Source organism: Vigna unguiculata, chromosome 4, assembly GCF_004118075.2.
Source record: "Vigna unguiculata cultivar IT97K-499-35 chromosome 4, ASM411807v1, whole genome shotgun sequence".
Lineage (NCBI taxonomy): Eukaryota > Viridiplantae > Streptophyta > Magnoliopsida > Fabales > Fabaceae > Vigna > Vigna unguiculata.
Window position 1 is genome coordinate 10571598 of NC_040282.1, and position 22593 is coordinate 10594190.

At 34.9% G+C, this 22593-nt stretch overlaps 1 non-coding gene across 1 annotated transcript; it reads right to left on the reverse strand.

Annotated features, from left to right (window-relative positions):
* Window positions 1-20069: 20069 nt before the first annotated feature.
* Window positions 20070-20176, reverse strand: LOC114182808. The gene has a single exon (XR_003604244.1). It is a non-coding gene; the product is annotated as a small nucleolar RNA R71 (small nucleolar RNA).
* Between the last annotated feature and the right edge of the window lie 2417 nt (window positions 20177-22593).

The window sequence follows — 22593 nt, forward strand, 5'->3', positions numbered from 1 at the left end:
TTGATTAAATAAGTTTTTGCCAATAATTGAGACTTTAATTTGATTAGAGGTAATTACTTTAACTAAAATTAGTCAAGACTTTACTTTGATTAATTAAGTTTTCTATTTGGTAAAGAAACAAAGGAATAGACATGATTAGGCATAGTAAAATTAATTGAGACTGTACTTTGATTGAATTTACTATGGATAATCTAACAATTCTCACTTTTAATTGAGACTGTACTTTGATTAAAAGTGAGGATGCCAACAAATGAATTGAGTCTTTACATTGATTGATTTGTAAATCAACAACAATAATTAATTTAACAATAATCTCTAGATAACCAATGAAGAATCTTATTTAGAAAAAGCAGTGGAATTGACCTATTTACTATTACTGTGTTTACAATCTTCCGTGTCATTTTCTTTGCATATCAAAACCTCCCTATTTTTATAGTTGCTAGTTTTAAATTGCATTTTTGAGAATCAAATATTTGAGATCAATTCCGTATTCGTTGTGAGACAACTCAGGGTTATCTTAACCCTAACTATTTTCTTCACTACAAACTGGCAATACTGAAGTTGCTAAAGTAGTGGTAATTTGATCGCCTAACGACAGCGATATCATGAGATTACAAGGATTACTGATGATCATGTTAACCATCTAAATGCACCTGATGATGCTCAAGTTGAGTTGAAGTCACACACTCCAGACATCAAGTTTGTTGATGTGAATGATGCAAATAAGTTTTCAGTGGTTATCTTTGTTGACATGGCTGCAGAAAAAGAAGAAAGGTTGCTGCAACAGGTAAAAAGCTTAGATTCAAATTCTTTTGAAAACATTGTTGATAAAAAAATTAATTTGCATGCATGTTTGTTTTCTGTTTCTATTTTTAATTTTAAAAATATTAAAAAAAATTCAAAAATATGTGTTTTTGTTTCCTTTAATAAAATTTTACAAGCTCACTTGTACTTTATAAAATTAAAGAAAATAAATTTTGACATATGGCTTGATTGAGCCAGAAGTCACAATTTTTCGTTTCCTCCCCAAAATAAGTCCATCAAGGACATTTTTTTGAAATAAGTGAGGGGGAGACAAACTGTAGGTAGGATTTTTTTTTTCTTTTTTTTCTGTTTTTCAATTTATGTTTTTGTTTTCATAAACAAAATTGTGATTTCTTTTTGAGAAAATTGTGAAAGTATTAACTTTTTACTAAGTGAAACTTTTAATCAATATATCTCATAAGAAATCCACCAAAAACATTTCCATGCTTTCAATAAACCATATTGGCATTGGATTTTTAGGATTTGATTCAATAATTGGGATGATCATAATTCTGAAAAACTAAAAGTCATGTTGATATGAGTGGATTGTTTCTATGATTTGCTAATTGAGTTTATTTGAGAATTACTTGATTAAATATTTTGTGAAAGAGTTTTGACCTTGTGAGTCTTGAGCCTTAATGTGAAGGATGGTCTGCCTTGTGCCATTCCTATTTTTCCTTAGTGACTTGCTCATGCTTGTTTATACTCAAATATTTAGCTTGATTCTTTTGTTTTGCAACTTGGGTGAATATGCATGATTTGATATGACTGAGGCATTTCTTGTTTCTAGCTATTTGGCCAAATAAGCCCACCTTGATATTAATCCATTAGTAGCCACTTTGAGCTTTAAACCTTTTTTCTTGTTTTAAGCCCATTGTAAACCCTTAAAAATAAAAAAGACCATGTTCTTTCTTATCTTAGGAAGAAAGAAAGGAGCTAGTGGATTATGATAGCATTGGTTGAGGAATAAACTGTGTGGGTGAGTACCTCACTCACAAATTAATAAAAATGGCAAAAGGAAAAATTGTTGATGAAAAAGTGTTGAAATGAAAAAAATAACTGCTTTCTAAAAAAAAGAGAGAGCAACAAAGAGTTGTTTTTGAAATTATGCTCCATTATTCTTCCTACATTATTATTTCGAAAACCCAAAACTCCTAAATTTTTTCCTACCTTTGCCTTGGCCCCATTATGACCTGTAAAAAGTCCTCATGATCTTTGAATGCATGTTTTCTGAAAGTTTGTGAATATTAGAGTCTAGTTAAGTATTACGAGTGTTTACTTGCATGAGTATTTTGAGTGAAAACATAAGCCAAAACACTTGAGCGAATTTTGGTGAGAAAATACATATTTAACTTGAGTGCTTTCTTTCATAATTGATTGTCTTGTGAATTCAAAAGATTAACTCATGTGTGAAAAATAAAATCTTTTCGTTTGTTTATGCATGGTAACTTAATTTCTAGAATATTGATTTGTCTTAAGTAAGGTTAATTCCTTTGATCCAATGTTGATATGAAGTAAAATACCCTAGAATAAAGTTTTGAAATTGCTCAATTTTTCCCAGGAGTGCAAAAGGATAAGTGTATGGTTATGATGAGTGCGTATTTTTGCCCTCATTTAATGTTTAATTCTGGGTATTTAACTGAATTTGTGTGCTTAAAGATTGATTTAATTGGGATTTCCTATAATTGGGTTTATTGAGCATGAGATACAAAAACATGTTAAAAATAGCTTTTTAGTTGCATAAATGTTCTTTGGATATTTTGAGGTGTGTTAGTGCAGCTGTAGCTAAGTTGAGCTCATGGAGGTGTGGAAATAAATTAATTAAAGCTTCATGACACCTTAAAGATAATTCCAAGAATAAGAAATTATCAAAATCACAAAAATTCAAGCCAAGCATTACATGTAGACGACAAGAAAAGCTTGAAAAAGTGAAGAAGTTTGGCTAAACCAAGAAGAGAGGAACAAAAAAAATTGGACCTTGCGGTTTTCTTTATCTTTATGGTCGAAGATAATTTGGGGAAAATATATCTTTAGATATTTTATTTGATATTTTTAAATAATTATCCTATTTAATTATATCAAAATATTAAAAGATAATAACTACCATATCTTTTTAAATATGACAAGATCTTCTTGAATCTTTTTAGTTCCACAACAAACAAATATATCTTGAGGATATTGGATTATTTAGAAGATAATTTAAGAAGATTGCAAAGGGTTGATTTGGAAAATTAATACAAATACTAATTGGTGATAATTGATCATACATCTTTAATTAATTAATTAATTTAATTATATTAGATATTGATATTATCAACTAATTATATTTGTCAAATAGTCTATATCTCTCCAAATGTTTTTAAATATTTATCTTTATCTTTATTATAAAAGATATTTGAGAGATTTTAGCAACAGAAAAGCCTAGTCCAATTCCTATATAAAGAGACCAAGGGAGAAGCAGAAAAGAAAAGCTCGGGACTTCGGAGTTTAGGAACCCTTAGGGGGGCCTAATTTCGTTTCCTTTTTCTCTATATTCTTCTTCTATTTCTATTTTGTATTTCGTGGAGTGTTGAACTTCTTGGGTTGATTCCATTGTAATTTCTTAATTGGATTTTGAGGTTAGATCAATTAGTTTGTTTGTTCTTTTGATTTTTGTTGAGATTTATTTTCATCTATGTCTTTTTGTTCTTAATTTAGTGAAAGTAATGATTTTTACATTGTAGCAAGTTAGCACGATGTTAAATCTACATAACATTACAATCGTATGAGTCCAAGGGTTTTTAAATTTTAATTGAGAAGTTACTTTGATTAATTTTAGAAACTTTCATATGATTGCATGAGTTTTTGATAATAATTGAGAAGTTACTTTGATTAAATGTGAAAACTTAGATTAAAATTAATCAAGAAGTTACTTTGGTTAATTAGCTTTTTACTAGATATAAGAGGTAAAAGAATGGACATGATTATGATTAGTAATATTTAATTAAGAAGTTACTTTGGTTAAATTTACTAAGATTGATCTACAAAGTTCTTGCTTTTGATTGAGAAGTTACTTTGGTTGAAAGTAAGGACGCCAACAAATTAATTGAGAAGTTACATTGATTAATTTGAAGTCTTAAACACGAAATTAATAACAATAATCTTTAGGAAACCAATGATGAATCCTATTTTGAAAAGTAGTGGAATTGACCTATTTTTCTTTATTATTGTTTATATCTTATTTTATCTTTTTATCTTTATCTCTCATATTTTTATTTGACTAACTCTTTTGTATAGTTTTATAAGAACTAACTTGTTAAAAATGAATTTCGTGTTCGTTGGGAGATGACTTAGGGTTAACTTAACCCATACTAAATTTTTGGCTACTTTCTTAACAATACTGAAGTTGTTATAGAAAAGTAGTATTAATTTGATAGCTTGACGACAACGTTATCAAATGGCTAGGCCTAAATCATGCTCAAGGCCCAATCCATGGCCCACATGCATCTCAATCCCAAAGCCCACAAGAGGCCCAATAAAAGGGGCATGCTAAAAAATATCCAATTGGGCTTCATCCAAGATGGCCCAAACCCACATGGGCTTCTCACACTCTTCAAATGGGCCAAAGAAGATGTGAAGATTTGAAGAGGTGTATCAAAGAGCAGTAAAATAACAATAAGATTGGCCCATTGTTAGGCCTTGTTTTCTAGAATAATAAGTCAAACAATGTGTAGTTTAATTGATAAATTGGGCTTGACTAAGCCCAGTAGGAGATTTCACCATGAGCTACCAAAGGTCCAAGGTGGACTAAGTGGAAGTCAACATTCCTTCCTACACCTCACACATCCAAGGGCTAGGAGACTTGGCTTCCTTTTCAAGCTAGGATGTCACGGCCAAGATCATGCCTTCTTCTCCAAGCTAGCATCAAAGGCCAAGATGCTTTCTCCTTCTCATCCAAGGGCCGAGATTCCTCATGTGTAATGGCTTGAGTATAAAAGCCTTAATTTTTCAACATTGTACTCACTCTTGAATTTTATGCAATAGATTCTAATTGAGTTGAGATCATTCCTCCCTCTATTGCCTTTGAGAGTCACTCTTTCTAGAGATTTCCTCTCTCTACATCTAGCCACCTTACTTAGGCTAGCATTGGTTAGGAAATCCTATCACCTCTTTCACCTACCATAACTTGCAAGTGCCTTCAAAACAGGCGTCCACTCACTCATCCAATTTTCGCTGCACCATGGAGTTTTACATTGTCTTTGGAGCTCCACCATTGTTGCTCCAGAGTTGATGGTGATGAACTATTGCAGATGTGTGGTCTCGATAGTGAAAGAGAAAATGCGTTGGTACGTGGGTTGTAGTGGATATAGTGGGAGAAGCATAACGCATTGCTAGTTGCTGCATTTTCATATTTGTATCGCGATGTCTCGCAGTGGTGCCACCTAAAGTGGTTTGTGGTTGTTTCGACGAGGCTTATGGTCGTCTTCTCCCCTTCTTTGACGTGGTTTCAAGTGGAAGCTGATCTGATCTCTCTTGCGGTGGCATTCAAAGCTCGTGGTGCAGGTGGAGGCATTGCCATGGTTTGTGAGTTGCGTTGGTTGAACGTCATCGGCGCTGGGACTTTCAACGTGGGTTCGTGGTTGATCGAGGTCGTACCCAACCAAATAAAACATATAAGAATAGTACTTGGGAGTTAACCCAAGGTCATCTCCCAATGACAAATGTGTTGGGTATTGGGCTCCCTTCCTACATGGAGAAAAGTCCAAAATTTGAGAAGCCCATGTCTCACTTAATCTAGTTGAGAGGGGGCTGCAAAATAAATAGAGAGACAGAATAATAGAGTCATAACACAATGAAAACCCTAGCACATAGAGGGAGAGGTAGAGGAAAAATTTTGTTCACATTTTTCACAGAGTTGTCACCGTAAAATCGGCACTGCGGATTTGTTCACCATTGGATCAGGCTAAAATTTTTACAGCAGGTTCGAAACTCAATGTTCTTCATTCTGACTGAGTTGCGAGATATTAATTTCGCACTACAGCAGTGATTTTATAGGTTTTCTTCTCTTGTTCTTCTCTATTTGAAAGCTTTGTTGTTTTGTTATTTGGTTGGGTGTTGGAACTAATTTGTGTTGTTGATTGAGACTCTTTTGTACTCTTGTCGATCATAGTGGAACTATTTCTTTGGTCTGGACGACTCATAGTTTTTACCCTTGATTTGAGGGGTTTTCCACATTAAAAATTTTGGTGCCTTTATTTGTGATTGTGGTGATTAATTATTGCTGCTCTTTGATTGTTGCTCCTCATAGATTCTTGCAAGTTAGTTATATCTGCTACATTCTCTGGTATATTGTTTGTGTTGTTGTTTTCCCCATCAAAGTGGTATCGAAGATCTTGGTTGGGCTATATTTACTTGCTTGAATGATGGAGGCAAATGCAAAGATGGTTGCTTTGAATGGTACAAATTATCATTTATGGAAGGACAAGATGAAAGATTTATTGTTTGTAAAGAAATTGAAACTTCCAGTCTTTACTACACTAAAGCCAGATTCTATGTCTAAAGAAGAATGCGATTTTGAGCACCAACTAGTGTGCGATTTTATTCGACAGTATGTAGAAGACAATGTTTATAATCACATTGCTAATGAGACACATGCCAAAATCTTGTGAGAGAAAATTGAGTCTTTGTATGCTTCTAAGTCTGGCAATAATAAACTGTATTTGTTGAATTGCTTGATGAATTTGAGGTACAGGGAGAATTCTTCAATTTCAGATCATTTAGATGAATTTCAAGGGCTGCTAGATAGATTGTCAGGAATGGGCATAAAGTTTGATGACGAAGTTATGGGATTATAGATAATGGTGCTACATTGCATGTTACACCTAGGAAGGAGTTCTTTACATCTTACACTTCTGGTGATTTTGGAGTGTTAAAGATGGGTAATGATGGTGTTTCAAAGGTTCTTGGTGTTGGTGATGTTTGGTTTCAAACCAACAAGGGAGTGCAATTATTACTTAGAGGAGTCAAACATGTTCCAGATGTTTGCTTTAATCTGATATTTGTGCATTTGCTTGATGATCGTGGTTATGATAATCACTTTGGTTATAGTAAATGGAAGCTCACTAAAGGTAACTTTGTTATGGCCAGAGGGGAGAAACAATCTAAATTGTATTAGACTAAAGCTTTGGTTGCTAAAGACAATGTGAATGCTATGTATATGGAAGCATCTTTGTGGCACTGGAGGCTTGGTCGTATAAGTGAGAAAAGGCTTAACTGCTTAGCTAAAAAGGATGTGCTTATGGGATTGAGGAATGCATAATTGGAGAAATGTTCTCATTGCATGGCTGGTAAACAAACCAGAGTATCTTTTAAGAAGCATCCTCCCTCAAGGAAGTCAGAATTGCTTGAATTGGTGCATTCTGATGTTTGTGGCCCATTAAAGGTAAGGTCATTTAGTGGTGCACTTTACTTTGTTAATTTTATTGATGATTGTTCCAGGAAGCTATGGGTCTATGCTCTTCAGTGGAAAGATCAAGTACTTGAAAAGTTCAAGGAATTTCATATTATGGTTGAGAGGAAATCATGCAAGAAGCTGAAATTCATCCAGAGTGATAATGGTGGTGAGTATTATGGACCCTTTGATATTTATTGCAGGCAGCAAGGTATTAGACACGAGAAGACTCCTTCTAAAACTCCTCAGTTGAATGGTCTAGTGAAAGGGTTACATGTATGCTTTCGGAAGCAAAGTTGCCAAAGAACTTTTGTGGAGAGGCATTACTTGTAGTTGTGCATGTTATTAATCTCAGTCCCACAATTGCTTTGACTACTGAGGTGCTAGACAAAATTTGGTTTGGTAAGAATGTTAGCTATGATCATTTTCGTGTCTTTGGTTGCATGGCATTTGTTCACGTTCCTAAGGATGAAATATCCCAGTTAGATAAAAAGACAAGGCAATGCATCTTTATTGCCTATGGTGAGGATGAAGCTTGTTAGAAGTCGTGACGTACAATTCATGGAAGACCAGACCATTGAAGACATTGATAAGGTGGAGAAGACAACACCCAAGAAAGATAGTAATCTCACTGGTGGTAATCCGATGAGGTTATCCGCTCACAATCTGGAGAATGTTGAAACGGAAGCTCAAGATGATGAACAACATGGTGATGTTGATCATCAACAGTTTGGAAGTGGAGTAGAGGTTCCAATTGATGATGCTCTAGAGCAACATGATGATGATGATGATCTTGGTGATATACCTGAACCACCTCAAGTCCAACTCAAGAGGTCTAATAGACAAAAACAACCTTCTACAAGGTATTCTTGTGATGAGTACATAACCTTGACTGACAGTGGAGAACCTAAGTGTTTTGAAGAGGCTTTGGAGTGTGAACAAAAATAAAAGTGGTTGGATGCAATGCAAGATGAAATGAAATCTTTGCATGATAATCACACTTATAACTTGGTGAAATTGCCTAAGGGAAAAAGGGCTTTAGAAAACAGGTGGATCTTCAAGATGAAACAAGATGCTAATTCTACATTTCCAAAGTGCAAGGCCAGATTGGTGGTGAAAGGTTTCAGACAGAAAAAGGGTGTTGATTTCAATGAGACTTTCTCACCTGTGGTGAAAATGTCATCCATCAAAACTGTGTTAAGTTTAACTGCTACTCTTGATTTGGAGGTTGAGCAGATGGATGTGAAGACAACTTTCCTTCATGGTAAACAGATTGTTGGAATAAGAATCATTCGAGAAAGAAAAGAAAGGAAGCTTTGGCTGTCATAGGAACACTATATTAAAAGGGTGTTGTAGAGATTCCAGATGGAAAATGTGAAACTCGTAAGCACTCCTCTTGCTACTCATTTTAAACTGTTCATATGAGAAGCCAAGGTGGTTTGCTTCCTAAAGATTTGATGAAGATTGAATGAAGATCTTTTGAACTATCTTGAAGCCATTGCCATTGGAATGAAGCCTACATTGATGAAGGAAAGGAGATTTGATGATATCCATGGTGATCAAGGCTGGAATGTGTGCACTCCATGTAGTTACATCATTAAGAAAGTGTATTTGTAGTTTGTAATTCATGTTGTAGACCTTAAAGCATTAATTAGATGTAGTTTGGTCTTTGATGTGTTTTTCATTTGTTGAATGGTTTTTCAATAGGTTAAAATGTCTCTTTTAATCTATTGAATGACTTTTTAACAGGTTAAAAGGTTGGCTGCAGTAGTCTTAAACTGCAACAAATTCAATTAGTTGATTTAGTTTTTAATCGACTGATTTCACTTAAGTCAAGTGAAATCAACCGATTGATTTGAAAATCAACCTGTTGAATTTCGTAACAGTTTGACTATAAAAGCTGTGATTTTTGAAAGAGAGTTAAGTTGATCATTTTAGAGCACGATTTTTTTCTGGAAACTTGTGGAAACTCTCTCCTTCGTGATCATAGGTGTTGCAGTTGTTGAAGATTGATCTTGGATCAATTCTTGAAGCTTTTGGTTTGGTTTGAAGCTTGGAGAAAGTGGTTTATGGTAGGCAAGGTTGTGCAACACATCATGAACATGTTGCATTTTTATCTCAAATTGAACCTAAGAATGTGAATGATGCTTTGAATGATAGTAATCTGATCGTGGCTATGCAAGATGAACTCAATCAATTCACAAGAATTGATGTGTGGTTTCTAGTGCCTAAAACTAATGATATGAATATAATTGGAACCAAATGGGTTTTTGGAAACAAAATGGATGAAGATGGTAATATAGTAAGAAACAAAGCTAGACTAGTTGCTAAAGGTTATAATCAAGAAGAAGGCATTAATTTTGATGAAACTTATGCACCTGTAGCTAGGCTAGAAGCTGTGAGATTACTCTTAGCATATGCTTGCATGTGTAACTTTAAATTGCATAAAATGGATGTGAAAAGTGCATTCTTGAATGGTTTCCTAAATGAAGAAGTGTATGTATCACAACCTCCTCGATTTGAGGATCACCTTTATCCTAACCATGTTTTCAAATTGAAAAAGGCCTTATATGGTTTGAAACAAGCACCAAGACAATGGTATGAAAGGCTAAGCAATTTTCTCTTATCCAAAGGTTATGTTAGAGGTGCTGTGGATAAAACACTCTTCATTAGAAAACATGAAAATGATGTTATACTTGTTCAAGTGTATGTTGATGATATCATCTTTGGTTCAGATAACAACACATTGTGTGAAGAGTTTGTTGCAACTATGTAGGGAGAATTTGAGATGTCCATGATGGGTGAGCTTACCTACTTTCTAGGGCTGCAAGTCAAGCAACTCAAGCATGGAACATTTTTAAATCAATCAAAATAATGTTTTGACTTGTTGAAAAAGTTCAAAATGGAGGATTGCAAGGAAGCTGCCACTCCAATTGCAACAAATTGTCTTATGGATGCAGATGAGCCTGGCCAACCAGTGGAATCAACTAAATATAGAAGGTTGATTGGGTCTTTGCTCTATCTTACAGCAAGTAGGCTAGATATTCAGTTTGGAGTATGCTTATGTGCTAGATTTCAAGCAAATCCAAAAGAATCACACTTTAAGGCTGCAAAAAGGATTCTAAAATACCTCAAAGGAATAACTAATGTTGGTTTATGGTATCCATGTGATTCTAACATATCTCTTAGTGGCTTTTCAGATTCGGACTATGCAGGGTGCAAATTGGATAGGAAAAGCACAAGTGGTACTTGCCATTTGCTTGGATTAAGTCTAATCTCATGGAATAGCAAAAAGCAAGCTTGTGTGGCACTTTCCACAGCTGAAGCTGAATATATTGCTGTTGGACATGGCTGTGCACAAATCATATGGTTGAAACATCAACTTTTGGACAATAGTGTAAGGCTAAGCAAGGTACCTTTGTATTGTGATAATACTAGTGCAATCAACTTAACCAAGAATCCAATACAACATTCTAAAACCAAGCATATAGAGATTAGGCATCATTTCATTTGTGATCATGTTCAAAAGGGAGATTGTGAAATCAAAATTGTTAAAACTGAAAATCAATTGGCGGATTTGTTTACAAAACCATTGGCTAGAGATAGGTTTAACAAGCTAAGAACTAAACTAGGCATTTTAGACATCAAGAATGTGGTCTGATGTGTTTGTAGCATGTTAATCTTATGTACTCATGCATTGATTTCATAAAAATCTACTACTGTATGCAAAAGTTAAAAACTGTCATAGTCAACCTATTGATTTTGCATTTCAACGTGTTGATTTCACTTAAATCTGCCTCTGTTTGCAAAATTCATGATCTGTCAACTTGTTGTTTCTGTATTTCAACATGTTTATTTCACTTAAACTGTCACTGGATGATGAAAAATTGATCTGCTATGATTTTTAATCTGCTATTTTCATAATTCAGTATGTTGATTTCATTAAAACTGAATCTGGAAAAATGAAGTTCAATTTCACGATTTTCAATCCATTGATTTTCAAAATCAATCAGCTGATTTCACTTAATCAGATTCTGTTTTTAATCTCTGATGCTCTGATGTTATTTTAGTCGACTGATTCTATTTTTCAACATGTTGATTTTACTTAAACTGTGCTTTTACTTACGAATTGAATTGTTAAGTTGACCCAGTCAAAGAAAGCATCTTTTTGTCAGGTACTATCTGCTCCTAACTACCCATTTCATCAGCCATGTGTTACTTTTACAGAATTGTTTGACCAAAAAGCATTCTAGTGTACAATTCCAATATGCATGCAACTCACATGATCTGAACTGATTGATTCTCTCATAAAAACACATTGAAAACATCATGAATGCATGAGATACTATTTTGAACTATATTAAATTGATTTAGGTAACATAAAATGAATTAATTAGAAAAATCTGCACCATTTAATCAATTGTTTCTGAAAATTAGTTTGTTGAATTATAAATACCGCACTTGTATTGCTGCATTTTCATCATAAATCTTTTAGAAATAGCCATACCAACATTCATCATGCCTCGTCATTCCCAAAGAGCTACCCAATCTGATGATGAGCACTCCACTCCTCCTACCCCAAGGTCTCCAAATCATGAAAGCCATGGAAGAATTGAAGCATGGTTTGAGGATCATGAGGACAACATTCAAGTGTTCCTCATTGAAATTAATAGAAAGGAGATCAGCATTCCTAAGTTGCTGAGGTTCTCATGGCTAAGGGCTGAAGGCTTTGAGAGCCTATTCCAACAACTAAAGCATCAAAAGTTGAGGTCCTTCCTTGAACTTTCAGGGAAAATTTATCTAGACTTGGTGAAGGTGTTTTTCACCAACTTGGAGTTCAAAAATGATGTCCTACTCTCTAGCATTAAGGGTGTTCAAATGGAGATCAACAAGAGAGCTTGGAAAGATATGGTTGGACTTAAACCAAGGGGTGTGCAAATGAGAAAAGGTGAAACTGGGGCTATTCCAGAATTCAACAAGATGCAATACTATGGCCAATGCTTGAGAAATCCTATTGGTGGTCTCAAGGTGGATCAAAGGTTACTTGGTATGGTTGTCACCAAAATCCTTGTTCCATGTGGTAGCAACCATTCAACATTAAATGAGGGAAATTTGATACTCATGTACTGCATTCAACACAACATTCAAGTGGATTGGATCTATGTGTTTCGTGATCACATGCTCAAGGCCAAGAGGCTCACGGATTTTAGGCTTCCATATGTGGTTTTGGTGTCTAAATTCATTGAATACTTTTGTATTGATGTAGAGGATGAGCTAGAGGAGTCAACTGGACTATTGAACCATACCTCCAACCAAAATTTGCACAAAAATGAGCTTTATCAAGGTGGGAAATGGATGGACAACTGTTGGAGCTGTTGTTGGTGGTGCACATGACCATGAAGCTGGTCCAAGTGGTGCAAATCAAGAGGAAGAACCAACTGCTGGACCCATGGACTTGATTCCCTACCATCCTCTAGAGGATAGAGGCCCTGTGTACTCACATTTTGAGAGAATGGTGCTGAACCAGCTGCATGAGCTCAATGTGTCTCAACATGAACATCACAACTATTGTAATGAGAGGTTCAACGCATTGGATTACCAAATCCATGATATCCATGATATGCTCCACTCATTCCAGACCCGAAATGATCCTCAGGATGACTGAGTGTGGTGGTTGTTTAGGATCATGCATTGCATCCTTGTGTTTATGATTTTTCAGTTTAAGTTCTATCTGTTTCAGTTGGTTGTTTTTCATTTCAGTCGGCTGATTGTACCAGCTTTATGCATCTGTTTTCTATTTTCAGTTTCTGTTGGTTGTATTCCCTTCCAGTATTAATGAAATGAAATGTAATGCTTGTTATCTTTATGCATTTGTTCTGTTTGATTAATCTAAAGGGGTAGAAAAATTGGAAAAATTGGAAAATGGATAATTGATCACATTAAACTAAGCATTAAAATTGGAATCAATAATCAAATCTGAATTTGAACTCATATTATTGATAGGGGGATCATGATCACAATTGTATACTTGCTAGCTTGTGTGTATTGCTGCTATAAAATGTTTTTTAGGTTCACAAGCTTCAAGCTAAGGTTTTACTTCATCAATTGGTATCCAACAAATGGAAGCATTTTGCAATGGAAGATAGAAGAAGATAGATGGAATAGAGGTTGGCTTCATAAAATCAGGGGGAGATTGTTGACATGAGAAGCCAAGGTGGTTTGCTTCTTGAAGATTTGATGAAGATTGAATGAAGCTCTTTTGAACTATCTTGAAGCCATTACCATTGGAATGCAGCCTACATTGATGAAGGAAAGGAGATTTGATGATATCCATGCTGATCAAGGCTGGAATGTGTGCTCTCCATGTAGTTACATCATTAAGAATGTGTATTTGTAGTTTTTAATTCATTTTGTAGACCTTAAAGCATTAATTAGATGTAGTTTGGTCTTTGTTGTGTTTTTCATCTATTGAATGGTTTTTCAACAGGTTAAAATGTCTCTTTTAATCTGTTGAATGACTTTTTAACAGGTTAAAAGGTTGGCTGTAGTAGTCTTAAACTGCAACAAATTCAATTAGTTGATTTAGTTTTTAATCGACTGATTTCACTTAAGTCAAGTGAAATCAACCGACTGATTTTAAAATCAACCTGTTGAATTTCGTAACAGTTTAACTATAAAAGCTGTGATTTTTGAAAGAGAGTTAAGTTGATCATTTTATAGCACGATTTGGTTCTGGAAACGTGTGGAAACTCTCTCCTTCGTGATCATAGGTGTTGCAGCTGTTGAAGATTGATCTTGGATCAATTCTTGAAGCTTTTGGTTTGGTTTGAAGCTTGGAGAAAGTGGTTTGTGGTAGGCAAGGCTGTGCTACCACTAAGGTTTGATCTTTCTCAAGCTTTATGTGTGTGTGCCTAGTGGTTTTCCAGGTCTGCGAGAGGGTTCTTGCTGTACTGGTGTGATTCTTATGTGATTCAAGAGTCTTTTGTGGTGTTTTTGCATATTTTGGAAGTGTAAGGGTGGATATTTGTAAAACTTTTGAAATAGTGCAAAGTCAAGCTAAGGTTGCCTTGACAAACTAGATGTAGCTCAGGTTTAAGTGAACCAGTATAAAAATTCGTGGTGTCCTCTCTTCTCTAACCTTTCTCTCTTGCATTTTCATTTTGAAGTTTCAAGAACTTGTACTTTAATCATCTTTTTCATGTTCTTGCATGTGTTCATGGCATCTACAACATTGAGCATGTTTGTATGATCATTTGGAACTGGTCTTGATCATTCTTGAGCATTTGTTTCTGGTTTAAAATTCAAATTCGCATTTCTGCATTTTTCCTAGTATTTCAGTCGACTGTTTTTCAGTTTCAATCGATTGATTCTACCAAAACATAATATATTTAGTAAAATCAATTTGTTAACTCTATTTTTGATCAATTGAAAGTGTATAGTTCAGTACTGTTTGCATCCTAACTTGGTGATCTATTTGATTCAATTAAAGGTTGTTTTTAGCTTGCAAAGATAGCCTAAATTTTTAAGTAGCCAATTCGACCCCCACCCCTTCTTGGCTTTTCAACCATTTCAAAACTAACATAAATTGAGTGTTAAACAAAGTCCTTCAAATGAACTTTAGAAGGCATAGATGAGCAAAGTTCCTTATGCGTCTGCAGTTGGCAGTTTGATGTATGCAATGGTATGTACGAGACCAGATATTGCACATGTTGTTGGTACAGTCAGTCGATTTTTGTCAAACCCAGGTAGAGAGCATTGGAATGCTATGAAATGGATTTTGAGATATCTTCATGGTACTATTGATATGAAGCTTTGTTTTTGAGGTGATAAGCCTAATTTGGTGCGATACTCAGATTCAGATACGGCTAGAGACATTGATTCCAGGAAGTCCACCTCAAGCTATTTAATTAATTTTGCAGGGGGAGCTGTGGCTTGGCAATCAAGACTACAAAGGTGTGTAGCGTTGTCTACTATAGAGGCAGAGTTCATTGCCATTACTGAAACATGCAAGGAGTTGTTATGGTTGAAGAAATTCTTGCAGGAGCTTGGTTTTAGGCAAGATAACTATTCATTGCTCGTTGATAGCCAGAGTGCTATCCATCTTGGTCAGAATCCAACTTTCCATTCTAGATCCAAACATATTGATGTGAGGTATCATTAGATATGTGATGCTTTGGATGCTATGACTTTGGCGTTGGAAAAAGTTCGTACAGATGATAATGGTGCTGATATGATGACTAAAACATTGCCAAAAGGGCAGTTTGAAGTTTGTTATGAGATCGCTGGTTTGGGGGTTATCTCCACATAGTTGTGAAGGGGAGATTTGTTGGGTATTAGGCTTCCTTCCTATCGGGCTGAAATTTTTACCGTAGGTTCGGAACTCATTGTTCTTCATTCTAACCGGTGGGATCATTAATAGAGGTGTGAGTTGGGAGATATTAATTTCGCACTATAATAGTGATTTTATAGGTTTTCTTCACTTTTTCTTCTCTATTTGAAAGCTTTATTGCTTTGCTATTTGGTTGGGTATTGGCACTAATTTGTGTTGTTGATTGAGACTCTTTTGTACTCTTATTGATCATAGTGTAACTATTTCTTTGGTCTGGACGACTTGTGATTTTTACCTTGGATTTGAGGGATTTTGCACGTTAAAAATCTTGGTGCCTTTATTTGTGATTGTGGTGATTTACTATTTCTGCTCTTTGATTGTTGCTCCTCATAGATTCTTGCAAGTTAGGGGAAATTATATCCGCTACAGTCTCTGGTATATTCTTTATGTTGTTGTTTTCCCCATCACATTATTTTCAACCAAAGCTTTCCAGAAACAATTCAACACACAAAACAAAAAAACCAGATTCAAAATCACAAATTTACTTCAATCAAACAATAATGAAAACATGTTGATTCTTTGATTCAAATGCATTTCCATTTATCATCACTCACGAGAATTTGATATCTGTTAGATTGACTCTTAATCCACTCATTTCCAATCAACTAAGCAAAACTTAAGAAAAGTTTCATTATACATTAAAGTAATGCACACGTCAATTAATCTTACCATTGAAAAAGCAACCCACATTCATTAAGCATGAATACAGATTCACTTAAACACCAAATTATCCACTGCATATTAAGCACACATAGATTTTAAATTACTCTAAGAGATTAAAAGACGAAAAGTTAACCAACACAGAACTCAATCATCATTATGGAGCAAAGAACCTCAAAGCTTATGCATTCTCTTCAGGGAATCAGTCACACAAATTACCCCTCTATCGAAATGGAGTTGAAACAAAAAATAACCTTAATCAAATTCATCCTTCAATGTACCAAACAACAATAAAACATAAATGGGCAGAAACTAAAACGTAAATCCTTCAATGAAAGGTGAAAATGGAAACAGAGAAGACATTTAATAATAAAATCATATCGAAGTTATTCCAAGGTGCAGAAATGTCAATAAAACGTAATGGGTGTTGATTCAAAGTGCAAGAAACGTAAAAATGGAGTATATAGAGATGCTGGTGGCTGCTACCTACAAAAGAGACCTAAAATTCATCCTTCTCTTACCACAAATTAATATATTTACAAAAATGTCATTCTAGTTAGCAGAATTATAAAAATGCCACTATGGGCTGAAAATGTTGGCCCAATGACGTGGATAGGCTAATTGACATGGCACAAATGTGGCAATAATGTGGAAATGAGGTGGTAACTCTCTCTTCACCTTATGACTAGCATCCAAGCTCCAAAATTGCTTCACAAAATACCTAAAAAATAATTAGAAACAAAAATTAGACTAATTAATGCCAAATTAATCAAAATTCGGAATAATGGCCCAATGAAGCCCATCAAATGAAAATGAACTCAAAATAGACATTAAACATCAAACATTATCAAGATAAACACAAAAAGGCAATGGAATAATGGGAAAATAATGACTCATGAAAATCACCCACACGTACCCTTTTGCACTCTTGGGCAAAAACTAAAAAGCACAACGAAGCAAAGTTAGGACAACACAAACAAAACAAAGAGAGATATGAAACAGACACAACAAAAACAAATAGACAAATGGATACACATCCAACACAGAAGTAGTCAAAGCTGCAAGAAATCCATTAACATCATCCAAGCAATTTCAAAACATGTCAAGTACTCAATTAAGCTCAAAGAAAGAGTTGAAAGCAACATAACCTCATAGAATATGCACTATATCACTCAAATGTCTAGGCTACTATTTACTCTCGAAGCATCCCTGGAAAACAAGCATTAAACAAACTTTGCGAGCCTCTAAAACCAATAACCAAACCATATCACATGCATATCAAGATTAGAAGGACTTTTCAAGCTTGCAATGGGGCAGAGGACAAGGTGTGGAATATATTGATAAGTTGCTAAAAGAACCAAAGGAAATAGAGGAGCAATGGGGAATACGTCAAAAGCAAGCATGAAAGAATTCCAAACTCCAACACTTCCAAATTCAATTCTCACACACTACTTAGACCCAAATCTCTTTTCTTTCTTTTCTTTTTCTTTTCATCTTTTTTCTTTTCTCATTTCTTTTATTTTTTAGTAGAGAAACAAAAATTTTCAAGTCTGACATAAAATGTACAAATGAGCAATCCAAGAACAAAAACAAGTATGTGCACAACCACACTTATTGTGCGCAACCACAATTAAAAGAGCACCCATTCCCAAAACAATTCCAAAGCTCTGAAATTTCCTAAGGAGGGATGAATCATGGTTTTTCAGGTTAAGGGCTTGTAATGAGCTATAAAACAATGAAAAAGGGTATGCACGCTCATAAGGGGCTATTAATGCAAACAATCCAAGGTAGGCTCATGTGGTTGTAGGCTCATCGAAACAAAATTGCCTAAATCATATCCAAACATGCATGTGAATTAGAAAGGCATCAGAAAGAGTCAAGCCCATTAGAATTTCCCTAATTTCACATAATTACAGAATGTGGTGATGAGAAAATATAAAAAATGGAATTTAATACATTTTTTTTTTGTTTTGCAGGTAAAATGAAGGAAATTATAAAGTTGGTGACGAGCCCCAAAAGTTGTAGCTCAAGCTAGAAAGATGAACTGAAAAAGTAATTTTAAGCTTGTGGTTGAGCAGCTGACACTTAAGCCACATTTTAAGAAAACTTAACTGCAAAGAAACATGAAGCTCCAGATTTGAAGCTGAGCATCAAAGGGAAACCTTCATGGTAGCGAAACCTCCATTCCGGACCTGCAAAAGATTGATGTTTGAGCTTGGGAAGAAACCCACTTTGGAATGAAACCTACATGGTTAAACTTCAAAACTTAGAAGCTAGAGTAGCACATTAAAATCTATAAATAGAGGCCATGACCTAGGGATTATTCATGGTGATTTGAACGCTGATTGTAGTTTTAGTTCTGTAGTATAGTCTAGAGAAAGAAACACTTATATTAGTATAGTTCTTAGTAAATATTTTGTAAAAGCTATGGAAGGAAGAAAGCTTTTCCACGTTCATCTTGTATACATCATCATGAGCAACTAATTCCTCTAGAGTTGGGATTGAATGTAATTTCAAAACTCTATTTGTATTTCATCTTATTATATAAGTATTATGTTCTTGCTTCTATGTGTTGGTTCCTTCATTTGTGTTGCACTCCATGGCAATTTGGCCAATCATCACACTTCTTTAACACTAGATGCAAAGACATCTAGGCTAGTGTTTAGATCCAATCAAGTCTCCTGACCCTTGACATATACCAAACATGTTCTCAATGCAAGGGTTCCTTCACTTGGATTGGAAAATCCTGCGTCTGACACCCTTAGGTTATCTTTCACAAACACATGGTTTGATCTACAAGTTAAGCGTACTTCCATCAAAACCAGAAATAAAGAACATGATATATAAATAATTAAAGGTAATACAATGAAGTTAAAAGGCCAAGTTCAATCGCAAAGTTTTAATCGTCATCATCTCTCTCATTGCCAAGTTCAATCCCAAGTTCAATTCCATTGCCAAACGTTAAGTGAAATTATAGACGATTGATCTTGTTACCAAATCCCTGTGGATATGACCTTGATGCACCACAACAAACCAAATATACTTGTTGGAAAAGTTAGACCCACATCGGGCCATTGAACAAGATTTTGGCGCTATTGCCGGCGATTTGGGCTAAGTTAGATTAGTAGTTTGTAATTACCTTGAAGTTTTTTGTATATTTGTGTAAATTTGTGCAGTATTTTTATTTGATTAAGTTGTATATTCAATCTGCTATGCTCACTTCATCTTGAGTTGTTGTGTATGCCAAAAGGAGAAAAAGGAACTCTGTTGTTTGATCCATAAATTGAGAAAACTACTAGAAGAAATAACAACAAAAATAGGAAAAAGGGGCTGTAAACACAGCTTGAGCCGCAGCTGAACCATATTGCAGAAAACTCACCTTTTCACAACTCAAATCTGCATAATCATGAGGAAATCATGGCACAGCGTACAAAACAAAGGAGATTGTTGGGAGATTATGTGTAGCACCATGGGCCAAGGAGTTTTAAAAGCATGGTTAGACCTACCAAAGGATTGGAAATGAAGCCTACACTATTGTCACTTATAATAGCAAACCAGTTTGATGGATTAGATAATGAGGACCCCTACATTCATCTCACAAAATTCTATGGCACCATGGGAATATCAAGAGAGAATGAGAAGGTGGCATACTTAAGATTGTTTCCATTTTCCTTAAATGGAAAAGAAAAAAATTTGTTATAGTCTCAACAAAACCAAAGATTAGTGAATTAGGAAGATGTGGAGAGGAAATTCATGTCTAGATTTTTCCCACCATCAAGATACGTGGGTGCCAAGTCAACTATTGCAACATTTTCACAAGGAATAGATGAGACCTTTTGTGAAGCATGGGAGAGATAGAAATCTCTTCTCAAAAAATGTCCAAACCATGGATTTGATGATTTAGCTGGACTCAACATGTTCTATAATGGGCTTAGGCCACAAACCAAGCTACTTTTAGATGCTTCTTCTAGAGGATCATGATGAATAAAGATGTTCTTCAACAACTGCGATTATTGAATCTTTATCAACTAGTGACCACCATGTGCAGCATGATAAAAACCAACTACATAGAAGAGGACTTCTCGAATTTGATACACAAAATGCAATCTTAGCACAAAATTTCACATTAGATGGAAGATCTTAAAAAGCAAATGACTAAGATATAGGTTGGTGCAACAACAATTGGCACGTCTCAGCCAATTTTGAGGTATGAGTTTTGTACTGGTAATCAACATAATGGCTATTGTTCAACAACTTAATTTATCCAAGAAGAGCAAGCCAATTTCATAAGTGGCTCTCGTAAACCAGAAATTTTCAACTTCCACCAGAATTCAAATTGGAGGAACAATCAATACCACAATTATGGATATGGAGGCAAAAGGCTAGAAATCAACAAAGACAGAATCAACAAGCCTCATATCAAAACTAACAACCATTCCAGCATGACAAATTGTACAAATTGGAGGATGCTCTAGCCCAATTCATCCAAGCTTCAACATTCAATCAAAAGAACACAGAGGCCTCCATCAAAAATCTGGAAGTGCAAGTTGGCCAAATTGTAAAGCAACTTGCTGATCATCAAGAAAGCGAATTTTCAACCAACACTCAAGTCAATACTAAGGAGCATTGTAAGTCCATCACAACAAGAGAAGGTATTGTGATAGAAAATGGAATTGGAGATAACTTGAGTGAAGAAAAGGAAAACAGAAAGAAGGGAAATAATAAATCTGAATGAAAATGAAGAGAAAAAAGAGTTGAGTGAAAAAATAGAGTTGAGCAATGAATGTGAAAGAGAGAAAAGGGGAAGTATATGTAAATACTAGAATAGAAGTAAATAGTATAGTGGAAAAAGAAAAAGAGAAAGAAAAGAAAGAGGGGGAGAGAAGAGGAAGAATAAAGAAAGATGTTGAATATGTAAACCCTCTAAAACAAGATTGACTTATCCTCATAGACCAACGAGAATGGATAAGGAGAGGCAATACAAGAGATTCCTAGACATGATGAAAAGGTTGAGATCAATGTATCTTTCATAGAGGCTATGGAATAAATACCTAGATATGCCAAATACCTATTAGAAGCTGGCTACAATGCCATTATTCAAAAGTCCTTACCTCCAAAATCTAGGGATCTAGGAAGTTTTACACTACTTGGAACTATGGGCAGCTTAATAGTGGGAAAAGCATTGTTAGACTGATAGAGGTCGTACCTGATTAAATAAAACAGATTAAATGTAGTATGTTAAAGTTAAACCAAGTCGTATCCCAACGACCAATATTTTCGTCCACAGCTTAATCCAGAATTAAACATAACACCAAAGGGGGGGAGGGGGTTTGATGGATTCGCACAAAATTTAATTCACAAAATTGTAGAGAAATTTAACAGTTATATGAAAACGCAATGATTCTTTGATTCAATTAAAAGTCCACTAATCGCAGATTATCAAATTAATTGTTCTATTCGAATTTGCTCTCATGAACCCTAAGTTAATCAACTAAGCAAAAATTACCATGAATTCATTATGTCATTAAGCACAACAAATTTCAGGCAGTTAACACCCACAAATTGAAGCAAGCTATGACAGAACCCATAAACATTAAGCATGAATATGAGCCATTAATGTGCATAAAACACAAATTTGAGATTAAGAATGCATCAAAAAGGTATTTATCATCAAAACGTAACCTAAAACAGAGTCAAATTCGAATACAACCTAGAAACTGCCAACAATCTCATGGTTTCATTTCATTTTCGTCAAGGAATCAATGCAAATGAAAATTAGTTCCTCATGGAATTCGAATTAAGGTTCAACAGAAATTAAGATTCAACCGTTCAAATGAGTACAAATTGGTGCAAAAAACCTAAAATGGTGCAGGAAATGAAAATGTGCAAGGAGAGAAAGCGGCAAGAATGAAAACAACCAACAAAAATGATAAATGCTTCAATATAAATGTTACCCAAGCTGCAAAAAATGAGAATTTCTAGAATAGTTGTTGTCCATAACTCATAAAACGTGAAAAATGAGTGCAAAATGTGAAAAATTAGCATGTGCCTGCATGGGTCACCTTCAAAGCTTCAAAAACCTAAAAATGAAGAGTGGAGAAGATGATGGTGGCTAGAAAACGAAAAACCAGCTCTTCTATATGTGGTCACATCACCACAACTTCACATATTTACAAAAATGCCACTATTGGGTGTAAAATTACAAAAATGCCACTACTAGGCCTCAAATGTGCCAATTCACTTAGATGATGTGGAAATGACGTGGAAATGACGTGTCAACTCTCTTCATCTGAAGATTAATGTCCAAGCT